Source organism: Cryptomeria japonica, unplaced genomic scaffold (assembly GCF_030272615.1).
Source record: "Cryptomeria japonica unplaced genomic scaffold, Sugi_1.0 HiC_scaffold_399, whole genome shotgun sequence".
Taxonomy (NCBI): Eukaryota; Viridiplantae; Streptophyta; class Pinopsida; order Cupressales; family Cupressaceae; genus Cryptomeria; species Cryptomeria japonica.
The window spans coordinates 70001-90000 of NW_026729220.1; the positions used below are offsets into that span (position 1 = coordinate 70001).

At 60.5% G+C, this 20000-nt stretch overlaps 2 non-coding genes across 2 annotated transcripts; both read right to left on the minus strand.

Moving 5' to 3' along the window:
• Positions 1-1420: 1420 nt before the first annotated feature.
• On the minus strand, positions 1421-1539 carry LOC131871350 (5S ribosomal RNA). The gene has a single exon (XR_009369582.1). It is a non-coding gene; the product is annotated as a 5S ribosomal RNA (ribosomal RNA).
• Positions 1540-7453: 5914 nt separating this feature from the next.
• Positions 7454-7572, minus strand: LOC131871351 (5S ribosomal RNA). Its single transcript, XR_009369583.1, has one exon. It is a non-coding gene; the product is annotated as a 5S ribosomal RNA (ribosomal RNA).
• Between the last annotated feature and the right edge of the window lie 12428 nt (positions 7573-20000).

Here is a 20000-nt window from a genome sequence, read left to right on the forward strand (position 1 = left end):
TTCGCCGCGGTGGGCACCTTGGCTGGGTTGGGCACCATTGAGCGCTCCGAAGTGTGCTCCAAGGTGCGCACCATGGCCCTCCAAGGTGCGCAGCATGGCGTGCACGAAGTCGGAGCCCGGTTTGCCCCGGGTGCGCACCTCGCGTGCACCTTCGCCAGGGTGGGCACCTCGGTGCGCACACCTTCTCAATGTTTTCTTGCCTTTTCTGGAAATTGGTGAAGGCAGCGCATCAAAGGTGCGCACCTCGGTGTGCTCCGAGGTGCGAACCCGAGAGCGCTCCGAGGTGCCCACGAAGTCGAAAGTCGGGTTAATTGCATTGTTTTCCCCGGGTGCGCTCCGAGGTGCGCAACATCGGTGCGCACCAAGGAGGGCTCCGAAGTGTGCTCCAAGGTGCGCACGATTCGGAGCTCGGTTTGCCCGGGGTGCGCACACCTTGGCTGGGTTGCGCACCCTTTGTGCGCTCCAAGGTGCGCACGAAGTCGGAGCTCGGTTTGCCCCGGGTGCGCACCTTCGCCAGGGTGCGCACCTTGATGCGCACGCCTTGGCTGGGCTGCGCACCTTGGTGGGCGCCATGGTGCGCACCTTTCGTGCGCTCCAAGGTGCGCACGAAGTCGGAGCTCGGTTTGCCCCGGGTGCGCACCTTGGTGGGCGCCATGGTGCACTCCGAGGTGCCCAAGATTGGTGCGCACCAAGGAGCGCTCCGAAGTGCGCTCCAAGGTGCGCAGGTGCGCGCGAAGTCGAAAGTTGGGTTAATTGTCCGGTTTGCCTCGGGTGCGCACCTTGCGTGCACCTTCGCCAGGGTGGGCGCCTTGGTGCGCACACCTTGGCTGGGCTGCGCACCCGGGCGCGCACACCTTGGCACCCGCGTTTCCTTCATTTTAAATTTTTTTTTTTTACAATCTCTCAAGTGGGAAATTCTATAATCTCAACTTTTTTTGCCTTTTCAGGAAACTTTTGAATGGAGCGCATCATTGGTGCGCTCCGAAGTGTGCTCCAAGGTGCGCACCTCTGGTGTGCTCCAAAGCTCTCTCCAGCTGCGTGCACCTGCCCCGGCCGCGCACCCGGCCCCGCCCAGCTTCGCTCACCTGTCCCGGGCGTCTGGTGCGGAACCTTAGAGTAAGAAACATCACCGTGCACCTTGGCCAACGTGCGCGACTCGACCGAGCGCGCACTGGCCGAGGTGCACACCGATTTCACCTGGGTGCGCGCGCAGCACCTCGGGCGCACCGGGGTGCGCGCACAACGCCCGGGTTGCACCGTGGCCTGTGTGCTCGGGGCGCCTCGGGTGCGCGCTCGGTGTCGCCCCCGCGCGCGCGGTAGTGCGGGCAGCGCACCCCGGCCCGGCCCGGCCCCGACGAGAACGCAAACGGGCAAAAGGTTTATTCAAATAGCATTGCGACGCCCGGCGAAAAACTAAAAAAGGGTGCAACACCGGGACTTCCCGGGAGGTCACCCATCCCAGTACTACTCCGGCCCAAGCGCGCTTAACTGCGGAGTTCTGATGGGATCCGGTGCACTAACGCTGGTATGATCGCACCCGTTATGAGCTTGTCGCAGTGTGTACTTAGCAAACCGCGACCCACGTGCGAATCCACCCCGGCCACCCACCCCCGTCGAGGTGCACACCCTCCCTCGCGAAGTGCGCCCCGTTCGCCAAGTGTGAGCCCTGCCCGGGTGCGCGCACCTTGCTAGGGCGTCGGGTGTGCACCCGGCCCGGCCTACGTGCGTGCACCTGGACGGGGCGTCGTGTGCGTGCAGTGTCCCGTCTGCAACGCGGTGCCCACACACCACCTCGGGCGCAACGACCTGCGCTCACATGTGGGCCGAGTGCACCTTGGTGCATGTTCGGGGCGCCTCGGGTGCACGCTCGATCTTGCCCCGGTGCACCAAGGCGCTCGGTTTGCCCCGGGTGCGCACTTGGTGCAAGGTGGGCACCCAAAATAGGGATCAAGCACCAAAACACAAGTTTCGGGATGCAAAATGGGACCCAAGGACCACAAATGCGTTCCAAGACCCATGATGGGTCCACGAGAACAAAAATGTGTTCCGAGACTTAATAAACAAATATTGGGTTTTAGGAGAAGAAACATGCTCTGATGCCCAAAACGAGAATCGACCCCGAAAAGGCCACAGGCCAAAAGTGGGATGCGAGACAAAAAAAAATGGGACCCGAGGACCAAAATTGGGTTCCCAGGTCGAAGACAGGGCAACCGGACAAGAAACGACCTCTAAGGCTCGAAATGAGTCCCGACGACTAAAACTTGACAAGAAGCACCCATCAGGCACCCAACTCGACACCCATGGGATGCCGACCCACCCGGGCTTCCACCTAGCACACCTTGGCACCCACCCACCCTCGCACCCAACCTCGCACCCAACTTAGCACCTTTGAACCCACATTGGCACTCACCCTGACCCTGGCACCTTGGAACCCACATTGGCACTCACCTTGACCCTGGCACCCACCTTTGCACTCACCTTGGGACCCACCCTGGCTCCCACCTCGGCACCCACCCAGACACCCACCTTGGTTCCTTGGCACCCACCTTGGATCCTTGGCACCCACCCCGACACCCACCTTGGCACGCAACTTGGCTACTTGCCACCCACCTTGGCTCCTTGACGCCCACCCCGACAACCACCCCGTGACCTACCCTGGCTAGGGTTGGTGCACACCCACCCTGGTGCCCACCTTGGCACCCACCCCATGACCCACCTTGGCACGCACCTTAGTACCCACCCCGTTACCCACCCTAGGACCCACCCCGTGACCCACCTTGGCCAGGGTGGGTGCCTTGGTGCGCACAACTTGCCTGGGCTGCACACCAGGGCGGGCTCAAGATGGCACCCGCGTTCCGTTTTTTTCACTATCTTTCAAAACGGAAATTTTAAAATCTCGTTTTTTTTTTTTTTTTGCCTTTTCTGGAAATTAGTGAAGGCAGCGCATCAAAGGTGCGCAATGCTGGTGCGAACCCGGGAGCGCTCCGATGTGTGCTCCAAGGTGCGGCGTGCACGAAGTCCGAGCCCGGCTTGCCCCGGGTGCGCACCTCGCGTGCACCTTCGCCGGGGTGAGCACCTTGGCTGGGTTGCGCGCCCTGGTGCGCACCAAGGAGCGCTCTGAAGTGTGCTCCAAGGTGCGGCGTGCACGAAGTCGGAGCTCGGTTTGCCCCGGGTGTGCACCTCGGGTGCGCACCTCGCGTGCACCTTCGCTGCGGTGGGCACCTTGGCTGGGTTGCGCGCCTTGGTGGGCACCATGCAGTGCACGAAGTCGGAGCCCGGTTTGCCCCGGGCGCGCACCTCCGCCAGGGTGGGCACCTTGGTGCGCACAACTTGCCTGGGCTGCGCACCAGGAAGGGCTCAAGATGGCACCCGCGTTCCGTTTTTTTCACTATCTTTCAGAACGGAAATTTTAAAATATCGTTTTTTTTTGCCTTTTCTGGAAATTAGTGAAGGCAGCGCATCAAAGGTGCGCAACGCTGGTGCGAACCTGGGAGCGCTCCGATGTGTGCTCCAAGGTGCGGCGTGCACGAAGTCGGAGCCCGGTTTGCCCCGGGTGCGCCCTGGTGGGCACCATGGTGCGCACCAAGGAGCGCTCCGAAGTGTGCTCCAAGGTGCGGCCTGCACGAAGTCGGAGCCCGGTTTGCCCCGGGCGTGCACCGCGGGTGGGCACCTTGGTGCGCATGCCTTGCCTGGGCTGCGCACCAGGGCGGGCTCAAGATGGCACCCGCGTTCCGTTTTTTTCACTATCTTTCAAAACGGAAATTTTAAAATCTCATTTTTTTTTGCCTTTTCTGGAAATTAGTGAAGGCAGCGCATCAAAGGTGCGCACCTCGCTGCCCACCACGGTGCGCAACGCCGGTGGGCACCCGGGAGTGCTTCGAAGTGTGCTCCAAGGTGCTGCGTGCACGTTGTCGGAGCCCGGTTTGCCCCGGGTGCGCACCTCGCGTGCACCTTCGTCGGGGTGGGCACCTTGGCTGGGTTTGCCCCGGCTGCGCTCCGAAGCGGGGTTATTGGAGCGCCGCCTCTTTTTTTGTCGGAGCGTTTGGTGGGGTTTCTCGCATTGGCTCTTCCCAGGCCCGGTTGCCACCCTGGCGCGCACGAAGTCGGAAGTAGGGTTAATTGCCCGGGTGCGCACCTTTGCCAGGGTGGGCACCTTACCTGGGCTGTGCACCAGGGCGGGCTCAAGATGGCACCCGCGTTCCGTTTTTTTCACTATCTTTCAAAACGGAAATTTTAAAATCTCCTCTTTTTTTTGCCTTTTCTGGAAATTAGTGAAGGCAGCGCATCAAAGGTGCGCACCTCGCTGCCCACCTTGGTGTGCTCTGAGGTGCGCACCCGGGAGCGCTACGAAGTGTGCTCCAAGGTGCGGCGTGCACGTTGTCGGAGCCCGGTTTGCCCCGGGTGCGCACCTCGCCTGCACCTTGGCCGGGGTGGGCACCCTGGCTGGGTTTGCCCAGGGTGCGCTCCGAAGCGGGGTTACTGGAGCGCCCCCTCTTTTTTTGTCAGAGCGTTTGGTGGGGTTTCTCGCATTGGCTCTTCCCAGGCCCGGTTGTTGGGTGCGCTCCCACCCTGGCGCGCGCGAAGTTGGAAGTTGGGTTAATTGCCCGGGCGCGCACCTTCGCCAGGGTGGGCACCTTGGTGCGCACACCTTGGCTGGGCTGCGCACCAGGGCGGGCTCAAGATGGCACCAGCATTCCCTTTTTCTCACTATCTTTCAAAACGGAAATTTTAAAATCTCGTTTTTTTTTGCCTTTTATGGAAATTAGTGAAGGCATCGCATCAAAGGTGCGCACCTCGCTGCCCACCTTGGTGTGCTCCGAGGTGCCCACCACGGTGCGCTCCGAGGTGCCCACCACGGTGCGCAACGCCGGTGCGAACCCGGGAGCGCCCCGATGTGTGCTCCAAGGTGCGGCGTGCACGAAGCCGGACCCCGGTTTGCCCCGGGTGCGCACCTCGCGTGCACCTTGGTGCGCACACCTTGGCTGGGTTGCGCGGCCTGGTGGGCACCATGGTGCGCACCAAGGAGCGCTCCAAAGTGTGCTCCAAGGTGCGGCGTGCACGAAGTCCTAGCCCGGTTTGCCCCGGGTGCGCACCTTCGCCGCGGTGGGCACCATGGCGTGCACGAAGTCGGAGCCCGGTTTGCCCCGGGTGCGCACCTCGCGTGCACCTTCGCCGGGGTGGGCACCTCGGCTGGGTTGCGCGCCCTGGTGCGCACCAAGGAGCGCTCCGAAGTGTGCTCCAAGGTGCGGCGTGCACGAAGTCGGAGCCTGGTTTGCCCCGGGTGCGCACCTTCGCCGCGGTGGGCACCCTGGTGCGCACCATGGCGTGCACGAAGTCGGAGCCCGGTTTGCCCCGGGTGCGCACCTCGCGTGCACCTTCGGCGGGGTTGCGCGCCCTGGTGCGCACCAAGGAGCGCTCCGAAGTGTGCTCCAAGGTGCGGCGTGCACGAAGTCGGAGCCCGGTTTGCCCCGGGTGCGCACCTCGCGTGCACCTTCGGCGGGGTTGCGCGCCCTGGTGGGCACCATGGTGCGCACCAAGGAGCGCTCCGAAGTGTGCTCCAAGGTGCGGCGTGCACGAAGTCGGAGCCCGGTTTGCCCCGGGTGCGCACCTCGCGTGCACCTTCGCCGCGGTGGGCACCATGGCGTGCACGAAGTCGGAGCCCGGTTTGCCCCGGGTGCGCACCTCGCGTGCACCTTCGCCGGGGTGGGCACCTCGGCTGGGTTGCGCGCCCTGGTGCGCACCAAGGAGCGCTCCGAAGTGTGCTCCAAGGTGCGGCGTGCACGAAGTCGGAGCCCGGTTTGCCCCGGGTGCGCACCTCGCGTGCACCTTGGCGCGGTGGGCACCATGGCGTGCACGAAGTCGGAGCCCGGTTTGCCCCGGGTGCGCACCCCGCGTGCACCTTCGCCGGGGTGGGCACCTCGGCTGGGTTGCGCGCCCTGGTGCGCACCAAGGAGCGCTCCGAAGTGTGCTCCAAGGTGCGGCGTGCACGAAGTCGGAGCCCGGTTTGCCCCGGGTGCGCACCTCGCGTGCACCTTCGCCGCGGTGGGCACCTTGGCTGGGTTGGGCACCATTGAGCGCTCCGAAGTGTGCTCCAAGGTGCGCACCATGGCCCTCCAAGGTGCGCAGCATGGCGTGCACGAAGTCGGAGCCCGGTTTGCCCCGGGTGCGCACCTCGCGTGCACCTTCGCCAGGGTGGGCACCTCGGTGCGCACACCTTCTCAATGTTTTCTTGCCTTTTCTGGAAATTGGTGAAGGCAGCGCATCAAAGGTGCGCACCTCGGTGTGCTCCGAGGTGCGAACCCGAGAGCGCTCCGAGGTGCCCACGAAGTCGAAAGTCGGGTTAATTGCATTGTTTTCCCCGGGTGCGCTCCGAGGTGCGCAACATCGGTGCGCACCAAGGAGGGCTCCGAAGTGTGCTCCAAGGTGCGCACGATTCGGAGCTCGGTTTGCCCGGGGTGCGCACACCTTGGCTGGGTTGCGCACCCTTTGTGCGCTCCAAGGTGCGCACGAAGTCGGAGCTCGGTTTGCCCCGGGTGCGCACCTTCGCCAGGGTGCGCACCTTGATGCGCACGCCTTGGCTGGGCTGCGCACCTTGGTGGGCGCCATGGTGCGCACCTTTCGTGCGCTCCAAGGTGCGCACGAAGTCGGAGCTCGGTTTGCCCCGGGTGCGCACCTTGGTGGGCGCCATGGTGCACTCCGAGGTGCCCAAGATTGGTGCGCACCAAGGAGCGCTCCGAAGTGCGCTCCAAGGTGCGCAGGTGCGCGCGAAGTCGAAAGTTGGGTTAATTGTCCGGTTTGCCTCGGGTGCGCACCTTGCGTGCACCTTCGCCAGGGTGGGCGCCTTGGTGCGCACACCTTGGCTGGGCTGCGCACCCGGGCGCGCACACCTTGGCACCCGCGTTTCCTTCATTTTAAATTTTTTTTTTTTACAATCTCTCAAGTGGGAAATTCTATAATCTCAACTTTTTTTGCCTTTTCAGGAAACTTTTGAATGGAGCGCATCATTGGTGCGCTCCGAAGTGTGCTCCAAGGTGCGCACCTCTGGTGTGCTCCAAAGCTCTCTCCAGCTGCGTGCACCTGCCCCGGCCGCGCACCCGGCCCCGCCCAGCTTCGCTCACCTGTCCCGGGCGTCTGGTGCGGAACCTTAGAGTAAGAAACATCACCGTGCACCTTGGCCAACGTGCGCGACTCGACCGAGCGCGCACTGGCCGAGGTGCACACCGATTTCACCTGGGTGCGCGCGCAGCACCTCGGGCGCACCGGGGTGCGCGCACAACGCCCGGGTTGCACCGTGGCCTGTGTGCTCGGGGCACCTCGGGTGCGCGCTCGGTGTCGCCCCCGCGCGCGCGGTAGTGCGGGCAGCGCACCCCGGCCCGGCCCGGCCCCGACGAGAACGCAAACGGGCAAAAGGTTTATTCAAATAGCATTGCGACGCCCGGCGAAAAACTAAGAAAGGGTGCAACACCGGGACTTCCCGGGAGGTCACCCATCCCAGTACTACTCCGGCCCAAGCGCGCTTAACTGCGGAGTTCTGATGGGATCCGGTGCACTAACGCTGGTATGATCGCACCCGTTATGAGCTTGTCGCAGTGTGTACTTAGCAAACCGCGACCCACGTGCGAATCCACCCCGGCCACCCACCCCCGTCGAGGTGCACACCCTCCCTCGCGAAGTGCGCCCCGTTCGCCAAGTGTGAGCCCTGCCCGGGTGCGCGCACCTTGCTAGGGCGTCGGGTGTGCACCCGGCCCGGCCTACGTGCGTGCACCTGGACGGGGCGTCGTGTGCGTGCAGTGTCCCGTCTGCAACGCGGTGCCCACACACCACCTCGGGCGCAACGACCTGCGCTCACATGTGGGCCGAGTGCACCTTGGTGCATGTTCGGGGCGCCTCGGGTGCACGCTCGATCTTGCCCCGGTGCACCAAGGCGCTCGGTTTGCCCCGGGTGCGCACTTGGTGCAAGGTGGGCACCCAAAATAGGGATCAAGCACCAAAACACAAGTTTCGGGATGCAAAATGGGACCCAAGGACCACAAATGCGTTCCAAGACCCATGATGGGTCCACGAGAACAAAAATGTGTTCCGAGACTTAATAAACAAATATTGGGTTTTAGGAGAAGAAACATGCTCTGATGCCCAAAACGAGAATCGACCCCGAAAAGGCCACAGGCCAAAAGTGGGATGCGAGACAAAAAAAAATGGGACCCGAGGACCAAAATTGGGTTCCCAGGTCGAAGACAGGGCAACCGGACAAGAAACGACCTCTAAGGCTCGAAATGAGTCCCGACGACTAAAACTTGACAAGAAGCACCCATCAGGCACCCAACTCGACACCCATGGGATGCCGACCCACCCGGGCTTCCACCTAGCACACCTTGGCACCCACCCACCCTCGCACCCAACCTCGCACCCAACTTAGCACCTTTGAACCCACATTGGCACTCACCCTGACCCTGGCACCTTGGAACCCACATTGGCACTCACCTTGACCCTGGCACCCACCTTTGCACTCACCTTGGGACCCACCCTGGCTCCCACCTCGGCACCCACCCAGACACCCACCTTGGTTCCTTGGCACCCACCTTGGATCCTTGGCACCCACCCCGACACCCACCTTGGCACGCAACTTGGCTACTTGCCACCCACCTTGGCTCCTTGACGCCCACCCCGACAACCACCCCGTGACCTACCCTGGCTAGGGTTGGTGCACACCCACCCTGGTGCCCACCTTGGCACCCACCCCATGACCCACCTTGGCACGCACCTTAGTACCCACCCTGTTACCCACCCTAGGACCCACCCCGTGACCCACCTTGGCCAGGGTGGGTGCACCCACCCTGGTGCCCACCTTGGCACCCACCCATCCTAGCACCCAGCCTGTGACCGGGCTTGGAACCCAACCTTGCACCCGTCTTGGCCAGTGTGGGTGCGCACCCATCCTGGCACCCACGTTGTGACACACCCTTTAACCCACGCACCCTAGCAGCCACGTTGGCACCCACCTTGGAACACAACCTAGCAACTTGGCACCCACCCCGTGACCCACCTTGGCATCCACCATAGCAGTCGCCCACTTGGCACCCACCTTGGAACCCAAGTTGGCACCCACCTCGGCACCCACCTTGACACTTGTGGACCCACCTTGCCACTCACCCTAGCATCGACCCATCCTAGCACCCATTCTGGCACCTTTGCACCCTAGCACTCACCCATCCTAGCACCTAACCTGTGACCCACCTTGACACTCACCCTCGCACCCACCTTGGAACCCAACCTAGCACCCACCCACCCTGACACCAACCCTAGCACCTACCCACCCTTGCACCCACCCTGTGACCCATCTTGGCACCCACCCATCCTACCACTCAACCTATCACCCACCTTCTCACCCACCTTGGCATCCACCTTAGCACCCACCCACACTGGCACCTTGGCACCCACCTCGGGCAAGGTGGGTGCACACCCACCCTGACACCCAATTTAGAACCAACCGAGCATGTTACCCACCTTGGCACCCACATTGCAGCCCACCCTAGTACCCACCCTATGACCCACATTGGCATCCACACCCTAGCACCCAGGCACCTCGACACCCGCCTTGACACGCACCCTAGCACTAAACCTGTGACCCACCTTGGAACTCACCCTAGAACCCACCCACCCTGTGAACCACCTTGGCATCCACCTTAGCACCCACCCACCTTGGCACCCACTCTAGCACTCACCCATCCTAACACCCAACTTGTTACCCACCTTGGCACCCGCCCTCGCGTCCACCTTGAAACCCACCCTAGCACCCACCCACGCAGGAGCCCACCTTGGCACCCAACCTAACACCCACGCATCCTGGCACCCAACTTGTGACCCACCTTGGAACCCACCCTAGTACCCACCTTTGAACCCACTATATCACCAACCCACCTTGGCACCCACCCTATGACCCTCTTTGGAATCCACCCTAGCACGCACCCACCCTGGCACCCACCATGGAGCGCACCCTAGCACCCACCCACCTCGGCACGCACCTCAACACCCACCTTGGTGTGCGCACTGCGCCAACCTCTCAAAGACCCTATGTGGTGCGCTCCAAAGTGTACACCTTTGGTGCGCTCCAAGGTGCGCACCTTTGGTGCACACCGAGGTGCACACCAAAGTGTGCACCGAGGTGAGCACCAAAGTGCACTCCAAGGTGCACACCAAGGCGTGCACCTTTGGTGCGGTCAATGCAAACGAATTCGGAAGTTGGGGTCGATGTCCTAATCGCTGCTGCAGACTACACGTATGAGAATCGGACAAATAGCTTTATATAGGGGAGGTGTTGCGTTTGATGGGTCGACTCCCCTGGTTGTGTGCACTGCACCAACTTCAAAGACCCTGTCTTGTTTAAGAAGTCAAAAGTTGGGGTGGATGTCCTAATCATTGCTGCAGTCTACGCATGTATGAGAATCAGACAAATAGCTTATATAGGGGAGGTGTTGCATTCGGTGGGTTGACTCCCCTGGTTGTGCGCACTGCGCCAACCTCAAAGACCCCGCATAGCAGAAGAAGTCGGAAGTCGGATTTTGGTGAGCACCAAGGCGTGCACCTTTGGTGCGGTCAACGCAGACGAATTCAGAAGTTGGGGTGGATGTCCTAATCGTTGTTGCAGGCTACACATGTATGAGAATCAGACAAATAGCTTATATAGGGGAGGTGTTGGGTTTGATGGGTCAACTCCCTTGGTTGTGCGCATTACGCCAACCTCAAAGACCTTGTTTTCGTTAAGAAGTCAAAAGTTGGGGTCAATGTCCTAATGGCTCCTGTAGGCTACACATGTATGAGAATCGGACAAATAGCTTATATAGGGGAGGTGTTGGGTTTGATGGGTCGACTCCCCTGGTTGTGCGCATTACGTCAACCTCAAAGACCTTGTTTTCGTTAAGAAGTCAAAAGTTGGGGTCGATGTCCTAATTGCTCCTGTAGACTACACATGTATGAGAATCAGACAAATAGCTTATATAGGGGAGGTGTTGGGTTTGATGGGTTGACTCCCCTAGTTGTTCGCATTACACCAACCTCAAAGACCTTGTTTTCGTTTAGAAGCCGAAAGTTGGGGTCGATGTCCTAATTGCTCCTGCAGGCTACGCATGTATGAGAATCAGACAAATAGCTTATATAGGGGAGGTGTTGGGTTTGATGGGTCGACTCCCCTGGTTGTGCGCATTGCGCCAACCTCAAAGACCCTGCATTGCGGATGAAGTCGAAAGTCAGAGTTTGGTGTGCTACAAGGTGTGGTCGAAGGTGCTCACCTAGGTGTGCACCTTTGGAGCGCAGGAAAAGTGCCCTCCAAAAGTGCGCACCTTTGGAGTGCACAAAAGTGCCCTCCAAAAGTGCGCACCTTTGGAGCGCACAAAAGTGCCCTCCAAAAAGTGCCCTCCAAAAGTGCGCACCTTTGGAGCGCACAAAAGTGCCCTCCAAAAAGTGCCCTCCAAAAGTGCGCACCTTTGGAGTGCAGAAAAGTGCCCTCCAAAAAGTGCCCTCCAAAAGTGTGCACCTTTGGAGTGCACAAAAGTGCCCTCCAAAAGTGCGCACCTTTGGAGCGCAGAAAAGTGCCCTCCAAAAAGTGCCCTCCAAAAGTGCGCACCTTTGGAGCGCAGAAAAGTGCCCTCCAAAAAGTGCCCTCCAAAAGTGCGCACCTTTGGAGCGCAGAAAAGTGCCCTCCAAAAAGTGCCCTCCAAAAGTGCGCACCTTTGGAGCGCAGAAAAGTGCCCTCCAAAAAGTGCCCTCCAAAAGTGCGCACCTTTGGAGCGCACAAAAGTGCCCTCCAAAAAGTGCCCTCCAAAAGTGCGCACCTTTGGAGCGCACAAAAGTGCCCTCCAAAAGTGCGCACCTTTGGAGCGCACAAAAGTGCCCTCCAAAAGTGCGCACTTTTGGTGCGCACCAAGGCGCTGGTTCGGTCGTTGCAGGCGAGTTCGGAAGTTGGGGTCGATGTCCTGAGCGGAGGTGCAAACTACACAGGTGTCGGAATCGGACAAATAGCTTATATAGGGGAGGTGTATGCTTCGATGGGTCGACTCCCCAGGTTGAGCGCACCGCGCCAACCTCAAAGACCCTACGGTATGGATGAAGTCGGAAGTTGGGTCCGATGACCGATTCGATTAGTAGGTATGCTCATGAGGTCGGAATTTGGGTCCGATGACCTGCCATGTGCAGGAAGGCGAATGTTGGCACTGTGCGTTGCAAGGTGCACACCAAGGTGCTGGTGCGGTCTTTTTAGTCGAGTTCGGAAGTTGGGGTCGATGTCCTGATCGGAGGTGCAAGCTACACAGGTGTGGGAATCGGACAAATAGCTTATATAGGGGAGGTGTATGCTTCGTTGGGTCGACTCCCCGGGTTGAGCGCACCGCGCCAACCTCAAAGACCCTACGGTATGGATGAAGTCGGAAGTTGGGTCCGATGACCGATTCGATATGTAGGCATACTCGCGAGGTCGGAATTTGGGTCCGATGACCTGCCATGTGCAGGAAGGCGAATGTTGGCACTGTGCGTTGCAAGGTGCGCACCAAGGCGCTGGTTCGGTCGTTGCAGGCGAGTTCGGAAGTTGGGGTCGATGTCCTGATCGGAGGTGCAAACTACACAGGTGTGGGAATCGGACAAATAGCTTATATAGGGGAGGTGTATGCTTCGTTGGGTCGACTCCCCGGGTTGAGCGCACCGCGCCAACCTCAAAGACCCTACGGTATGGATGAAGTCGGAAGTTGTGTCCGATGACCGATTCGATATGTAGGCATACTCGCGAGGTCGGAATTTGGGTCCGATGACCTGCCATGTGCAGGAAGGCGAATGTTGGGACTGTGCGTCGCAAGGTGCGCACCAAGGCGCTGGTGCCGTCGTTGCAGTCGAGTTCGGAAGTTGGGGTCGATGTCCTGGTCAGAGGTGCAAACTACACAGGTGTGGGAATCGGACAAATAGCTTATATAGGGGAGGTGTATGCTTCGATGGGTCGACTCCCCGGGTTGAGCGCACCGCGCCAACCTCAAAGACCCTACAGTATGGATGAAGTCGGAAGTTGGGTCCGATGACCGATTCGATACGTAGGCATATTGGCGAGGTCTGAATTTGTGTCCGATGACCTGCCATGCGCAGGAAGGCGGAATTTGGGTCCGATGACCGAGTTGATGGCGTGCCATGCGCAGAAAGGCGGAATTTGGGTCCGATGACCGAGTTGATGTTGATGGCCCGCCATGCACAGGAAGGCGGAATTTGGGTCCGATGACCGATTTGAAGGCGTGCCATGCGCAGAAAGGCGGAGTTTGGGTCCGATGACCGAGTTGATATTGATGGCCCGCCATGCGCAGGAAGGCGGAATTTGGGTCCGATGACCTGACATACGCATGGAGTCCGACTCGGGGGCCGATGTTCGATTCGATGACTTGCATTGTGGGTAAAGTCGGAAGTTGTGGTCTTTGACCCGATTCGATGACCAGACTTCGGCTGCTTGAGAATCGGACAAATAACTTATATAGGGGAGGTAGTGTTCTCGAGCATCCTCCCCCCGTGCCCGTTTATGTCGATTGATGCTGGTGCTCGACTGGTTGGAGCGCTCGGATGCAAAAATCTTGCACCAGGATTTATCGATTGTGATGGACACGGCAAGTCTCCTGATTGCTATGCAGGAGCTCATCGTGAATCTCTATGCGGCCTTGGTATGGACTCGACCTGCGGAATGGTTCGGCAATGGTAGTCGCTCCAACACGTCCTTGCAATGGCCACAGAGGTGATTCGACTAGAGCTCCAGTCTAGCTTTTGGGTTGCTTGGCGGACTGGTATAGCCGCGATCGAGTTCCGGCCATGAACGTTTTAGATAGCTCTTGGGCTTTCTGGGACGGAAGTCGGAAGTTTGGGCTGTTGTCCGATTTGATGACCATTCTTCGGATGTGTGAGAATCGGACAAATAACTTATATAGGGGACTGTGTTGTCTCACGCAGCCCCCTCCGTGCCCCTCTATCTCGACCGATGTTGGTGCTTGAAAGGGTTGGGATCGCTCGGATTTATAAACGTGCACCACCATTTGTCGAGTGTGAGGGACGCGGCAGGTCTCCTAAATGCTATACGGGCGCTCTCTGAGAATCTCTATCCGGCCTCGACACAGACTAGTCTTGCTGAATGGTTTGGCACTGGTAGTCGATCCAACACGTCGTTGTTGTGGCCGCCTAGGCGATTCGATTCGAGCCCCCGTCTATCTTTTGGGTTGCTTGGCGGATTTTGCCCTATCCGCAAGTGAGCTCGGTCCCTAAACGTTCGAGAAACCCGATTGCTATGCGCCGACTCTCTTTCTTGCGAGCCTCCATCTAGCTTTTGGGTCTCTACGGAACGGAAGTCGGAATCTGGGACCGTTGTTTGATTCGACGAGGCAGACTACGGTTGTGCGAGAATCGGACAAATAACTTATATAGGGGAGGTGTTGACTGGAGCATTCTCCCCCGTGCCCCTCTAACTCGACCAATGCTGGCGCTCGAACGGTGGTAGCGCTCGGATTTTCGTTGAGCGCCAGCATTGGTCGATTTAGAGGGGCATGCGAGATTCCCGAATGCTATGCGAGGGCTCTAACGGAAATGTCTATTGGTTTCGGTATGGATGCAATTGCGAGTGGTTCGGCAAAGGTAGTCGTTCCGATGCGTCCATGTCGTGGCCAAATCGATAATTCGATTTGAGCCCTCGTATAGCATTTGGGTCTCTCGATGTGATTCCGCATTCCAGTCCCTTTGGGCACTGCTTGAGCCGCATCCCAGGGGGTTCCCTTCCCAATAATCTGCCTCGCAACCCGATTGCTATGCGGTGAGGCTCCTCGGCCGCCTCGGAACTATTTGTGTATCAGACGCATCGCGGGATAAGGGGTTGGCAACGGTAGTCGCCCCAAGCGCGTCCGATGCTTGGACCATTCCGAGGCGGCCCTGAAGCCTCTTCCGTCTAGCCGTTGGGTCCTTCTCGCCGCATCCCTTGCCTCGCACCCCGATTGCTATGCGGTGAGGCTCCTCGGCCGCCTTGGAACTATCTGTGTATCAGACGCATCGCGGGATAAGGGGTTGTCACTGGTAGTCGCCCCAAGCGCGTCCGATGCTTGGACCATTCCGAGGCGGCCCTGAAGCCTCTTCCGTCTAGCCGTTGGGTCCTTCTCGCCGCATCCCTCGACTCGCACCCCGATTGCTATGCGGTGAGGCTCCTCGGCCGCCTTGGAACTATCTGTGTATCGGACGCGTCGCGGGATAAGGGGTTGTCACTGGTAGTCGCCCCAAGCGCGTCCGATGCTTGGACCATTCCGAGGCGGCCCTGAAGCCTCTTCCGTCTAGCCGTTGGGTCCTTCTCGCCGCATCCCTCGCCTCGCACCCCGATTGCTATGCGGTGAGGCTCCTCGGCCGCCTTGGAACTATCTGTGTATCGGACGCGTCGCGGGATAAGGGGTTGTCACTGGTAGTCGCCCCAAGCGCGTGCGATGCATGGACCATTCCCAGGCGGCCCTGAAGCCTCTTCCGTCTAGCCGTTGGGTCCTTCTCGCCGCATCCCTCGCCTCGCACCCCGATTGCTATGCGGTGAGGCTCCTCGGCCGCCTTGGAACTATCTGTGTATCGGACGCGTCGCGGGATAAGGGGTTGTCACTGGTAGTCGCCCCAAGCGCGTCCGATGCTTGGACCATTCCGAGGCGGCCCTGAAGCCTCTTCCGTCTAGCCGTTGGGTCCTTCTCGCCGCATCCCTCGCCTCGCACCCCGATTGCTATGCGGTGAGGCTCCTCGGCCGCCTTGGAACTATCTGTGTATCGGACGCGTCGCGGGATAAGGGGTTGTCACTGGTAGTCGCCCCAAGCGCGTCCGATGCTTGGACCATTCCGAGGCGGCCCTGAAGCCTCTTCCGTCTAGCCGTTGGGTCCTTCTCGCCGCATCCCTCGCCTCGCACCCCGATTGCTATGCGGTGAGGCTCCTCGGCCGCCTTGGAACTATCTGTGTATCGGACGCGTCGCGGGATAAGGGGTTGTCACTGGTAGTCGCCCCAAGCGCGTCCGATGCTTGGACCATTCCGAGGCGGCCCTGAAGCCTCTTCCGTCTAGCCGTTGGGTCCTTCTCGCCGCATCCCTCGCCTCGCACCCCGATTGCTATGCGGTGAGGCTCCTCGGCCGCCTTGGAACTATCTGTGTATCGGACGCATCGCGGGATAAGGGGTTGTCACTGGTAGTCGCCCCAAGCGCGTCCGATGCTTGGACCATTCCGAGGCGGCCCTGAAGCCTCTTCCGTCTAGCCGTTGGGTCCTTCTCGCCGCATCCCTCGCCTCGCACCCCGATTGCTATGCGGTGAGGCTCCTCGGCCGCCTTGGAACTATCTGTGTATCGGACGCGTCGCGGGATAAGGGGTTGTCACTGGTAGTCGCCCCAAGCGCGTCCGATGCTTGGACCATTCCGAGGCGGCCCTGAAGCCTCTTCCGTCTAGCCGTTGGGTCCTTCTCGCCGCATCCCTCGCCTCGCACCCCGATTGCTATGCGGTGAGGCTCCTCGGCCGCCTTGGAACTATCTGTGTATCGGACGCGTCGCGGGATAAGGGGTTGTCACTGGTAGTCGCCCCAAGCGCGTCCGATGCTTGGACCATTCCGAGGCGGACCTGAAGCCTCTTCCGTCTAGCCGTTGGGTCCTTCTCGCCGCATCCCTCGCCTCGCACCCCGATTGCTATGCGGTGAGGCTCCTCGGCCGCCTTGGAACTATCTGTGTATCGGACGCGTCGCGGGATAAGGGGTTGTCACTGGTAGTCGCCCCAAGCGCGTCCGATGCTTGGACCATTCCGAGGCGGCCCTGAAGCCTCTTCCGTCTAGCCGTTGGGTCCTTCTTGCCGCATCCCTCGCCTCGCACCCCGATTGCTATGCGGTGAGGCTCCTCGGCCGCCTTGGAACTATCTGTGTATCGGACGCGTCGCGGGATAAGGGGTTGTCACTGGTAGTCGCCCCAAGCGCGTCCGATGCTTGGACCATTCCGAGGCGGCCCTGAAGCCTCTTCCGTCTAGCCGTTGGGTCCTTCTCGCCGCATCCCTCGCCTCGCACCCCGATTGCTATGCGGTGAGGCTCCTCGGCCGCCTTGGAACTATCTGTGTATCGGACGCATCGCGGGATAAGGGGTTGTCACTGGTAGTCGCCCCAAGCGCGTCCGATGCTTGGACCATTCCGAGGCGGCCCTGAAGCCTCTTCCGTCTAGCCGTTGGGTCCTTCTCGCCGCATCCCTCGCCTCGCACCCCGATTGCTATGCGGTGAGGCTCCTCGGCCGCCTTGGAACTATCTGTGTATCGGACGCGTCGCGGGATAAGGGGTTGTCACTGGTAGTCGCCCCAAGCGCGTCCGATGCTTGGACCATTCCGAGGCGGACCTGAAGCCTCTTCCGTCTAGCCGTTGGGTCCTTCTCGCCGCATCCCTCGCCTCGCACCCCGATTGCTATGCGGTGAGGCTCCTCGGCCGCCTTGGAACTATCTGTGTATCGGACGCGTCGCGGGATAAGGGGTTGTCACTGGTAGTCGCCCCAAGCGCGTCCGATGCTTGGACCATTCCGAGGCGGCCCTGAAGCCTCTTCCGTCTAGCCGTTGGGTCCTTCTCGCCGCATCCCTCGCCTCGCACCCCGATTGCTATGCGGTGAGGCTCCTCGGCCGCCTTGGAACTATCTGTGTATCGGACGCGTCGCGGGATAAGGGGTTGTCACTGGTAGTCGCCCCAAGCGCGTCCGATGCTTGGACCATTCCGAGGCGGACCTGAAGCCTCTTCCCTCTAGCCGTTGGGGCTTTCTCGCCGCATCCCTCGCCTCGCACCCCGATTGCTATTCGGTGAGGCTCCTCGGCCGCCTTGGAACTATCTGTGTATCGGACGCATCGCGGGATAAGGGGTTGGCAGTGGTAGTCGCCCCAAGCGCGTCCGATGCTTGGACCATTCCGAGGCGGCCCTGCAGCCTCTTCCGTCTAGCCGTTGGGGCCATCTCGCTGCATCCCCCACCTCGCACCACGATTGCTATGCGGTGAGGCTCCTTGGCCGCCTCGGAACTATCTGTGTATCGGACGCATCGCGGGATAAGGGGTTGTCACTGGTAGTCGCCCCAAGCGCGTCCGATGCTTGGACTATTCCGAGGCGGCCCTGCAGCCTCTTCCGTCTAGCCGTTGGGGCCATCTCGCCGCATCCCCCAGCTCCTCGGCCGCCTCGGAACTATCTGTGTATCGGACGCATCGCGGGATAAGGGGTTGGCAGTGGTAGTCGCCCCAAGCGCGTTCGATGCTTGGACTATTCCGAGGCGGCCCCGCAGCCTCTTCCGTCTACCCTTTGGGGCCATCTCGCCGCATCCCTCGCCTCGCACCCCGATTGCTATGCGGTGAGGCTCCTCGGCCGCCTGGGAACTATCTTCGTATCGGATGCATCGCGGGATAAGGGGTTGTCACTGGTAGTCGCCCCAAGCGCGTCCGATGCTTGGACTATTCCGAGGCGGCCCTGTGGCCTCTTCCGTCTAGCCGTTGGGGCCATCTCGCCGCATCCCTCACCTCGCACCCCCATTGCTATGCGGTGAGGCTCCTCGGCCGCCTTGGAACTGTCTTCGTATCGGAAGCATCGCGGGATAAGGGGTTGTCACTGGTAGTCGCCCCAAGCGCGTCCGATGCTTGGACTATTCCGAGGCGGCCCTGCAGCCTCTTCCGTCTAGCCGTTGGGGCCATCTCGCCGCATCCCCCACCTCGCACCCGGATTGCTATGCGGTGAGGCTCCTCGGCCGCCTTGGAACTATCTTCGTATCGGACGCATCGCGGGATAAGGGGTTGTCACTGGTAGTCGCCCCAAGCGCGTCCGATGCTTGGACTATTCCGACGCGGCCCTGTGGCCTCTTCCGTCTAGCCGTTGGGGCCATCTCGCCGCATCCCCCACCTCGCACCCCGATTGCTATGCGGTGAGGCTCCTCGGCCGCCTTGGAACCATCTTCGTATCGGACGCATCGCGGGATGAGGGGTTGTCACTGGTAGTCGCCCCAAGCGCGTCCGATGCTTGGACCATTCCGAGGCGGCCCTGAAGCCTCTTCCGTCTAGCCGTTGGGGCCTTCCCGCCCCATCCCTCGCCTCGCACCCCCGATTGCTATGCGGTGAGGCTCCTCGGCCGCCTTGGAACCATCTGTGTATCGGACGCATCGCGGGATAAGGGGTTGGCACTGGTAGTCGCCCCAAGCGCGTCCGATGCTTGGAGCATTCCGAGGTGGCCCTGAAGCCTCTTCCGTCTAGCCGTTGGGGCCTTCCCGCCCCATCCCTCGCCTCGCACCCCGATTGATATGCGGTGAGGCTCCTCGGCCGCCTTGGAACTATCTGTGTATCGGACGCATCGCGGGATAAGGGGTTGGCACTGGTAGTCGTCCCAATCGCGTCCGATGCTTGGACCATTCCGAGGCGGCCCTGCAGCCTCTTCCGTTTAGCCGTCGGGGCCTTCCCGCCGCATCCCTCGCCTCGCATCCCGATTCCTATGCGGTGAGTCTTCTCGGCCGCCGCGGAACTATACCTGTTATTGCTACTGCATCCTTCGGCTGGTAACCTCCTCTGCCGCCTTGGAACGTTCTCTTTGTCGGACGCGTCGCGGGATAAGGGGTTGGCACTGGTAGTCGCCCCAAGCGCGCCCGATGCATAGACCGCTCCGAGTTGACCTTGCTTTCAGCCTCTCACATGCATAGACCTCTCTGAGTCGACCCTGCAGCCTCTCACGTTTAGCCTTTGGAATCTCGCCTCACAACATGATTGCTATCCTTGATGCATCCCTTGCCTCGAGCCCTGATTGCTTTCTTGGCTGCATCCCTCCTCTCCTCACAGCCCGGTTGTCATCACTGCTTCATCCGTCGCTTCATGCATTCTGGCTGCTGGGCCCTTCCCACCGCACACCTCGATTGCTATCTCTTCTGCATCACACACCCCGATTGCTATCTCTGCTACATCCCTCGGCTCTCACTTCTGCATCCTTCGCCTCCCACCTCGATTGCTATCAATGC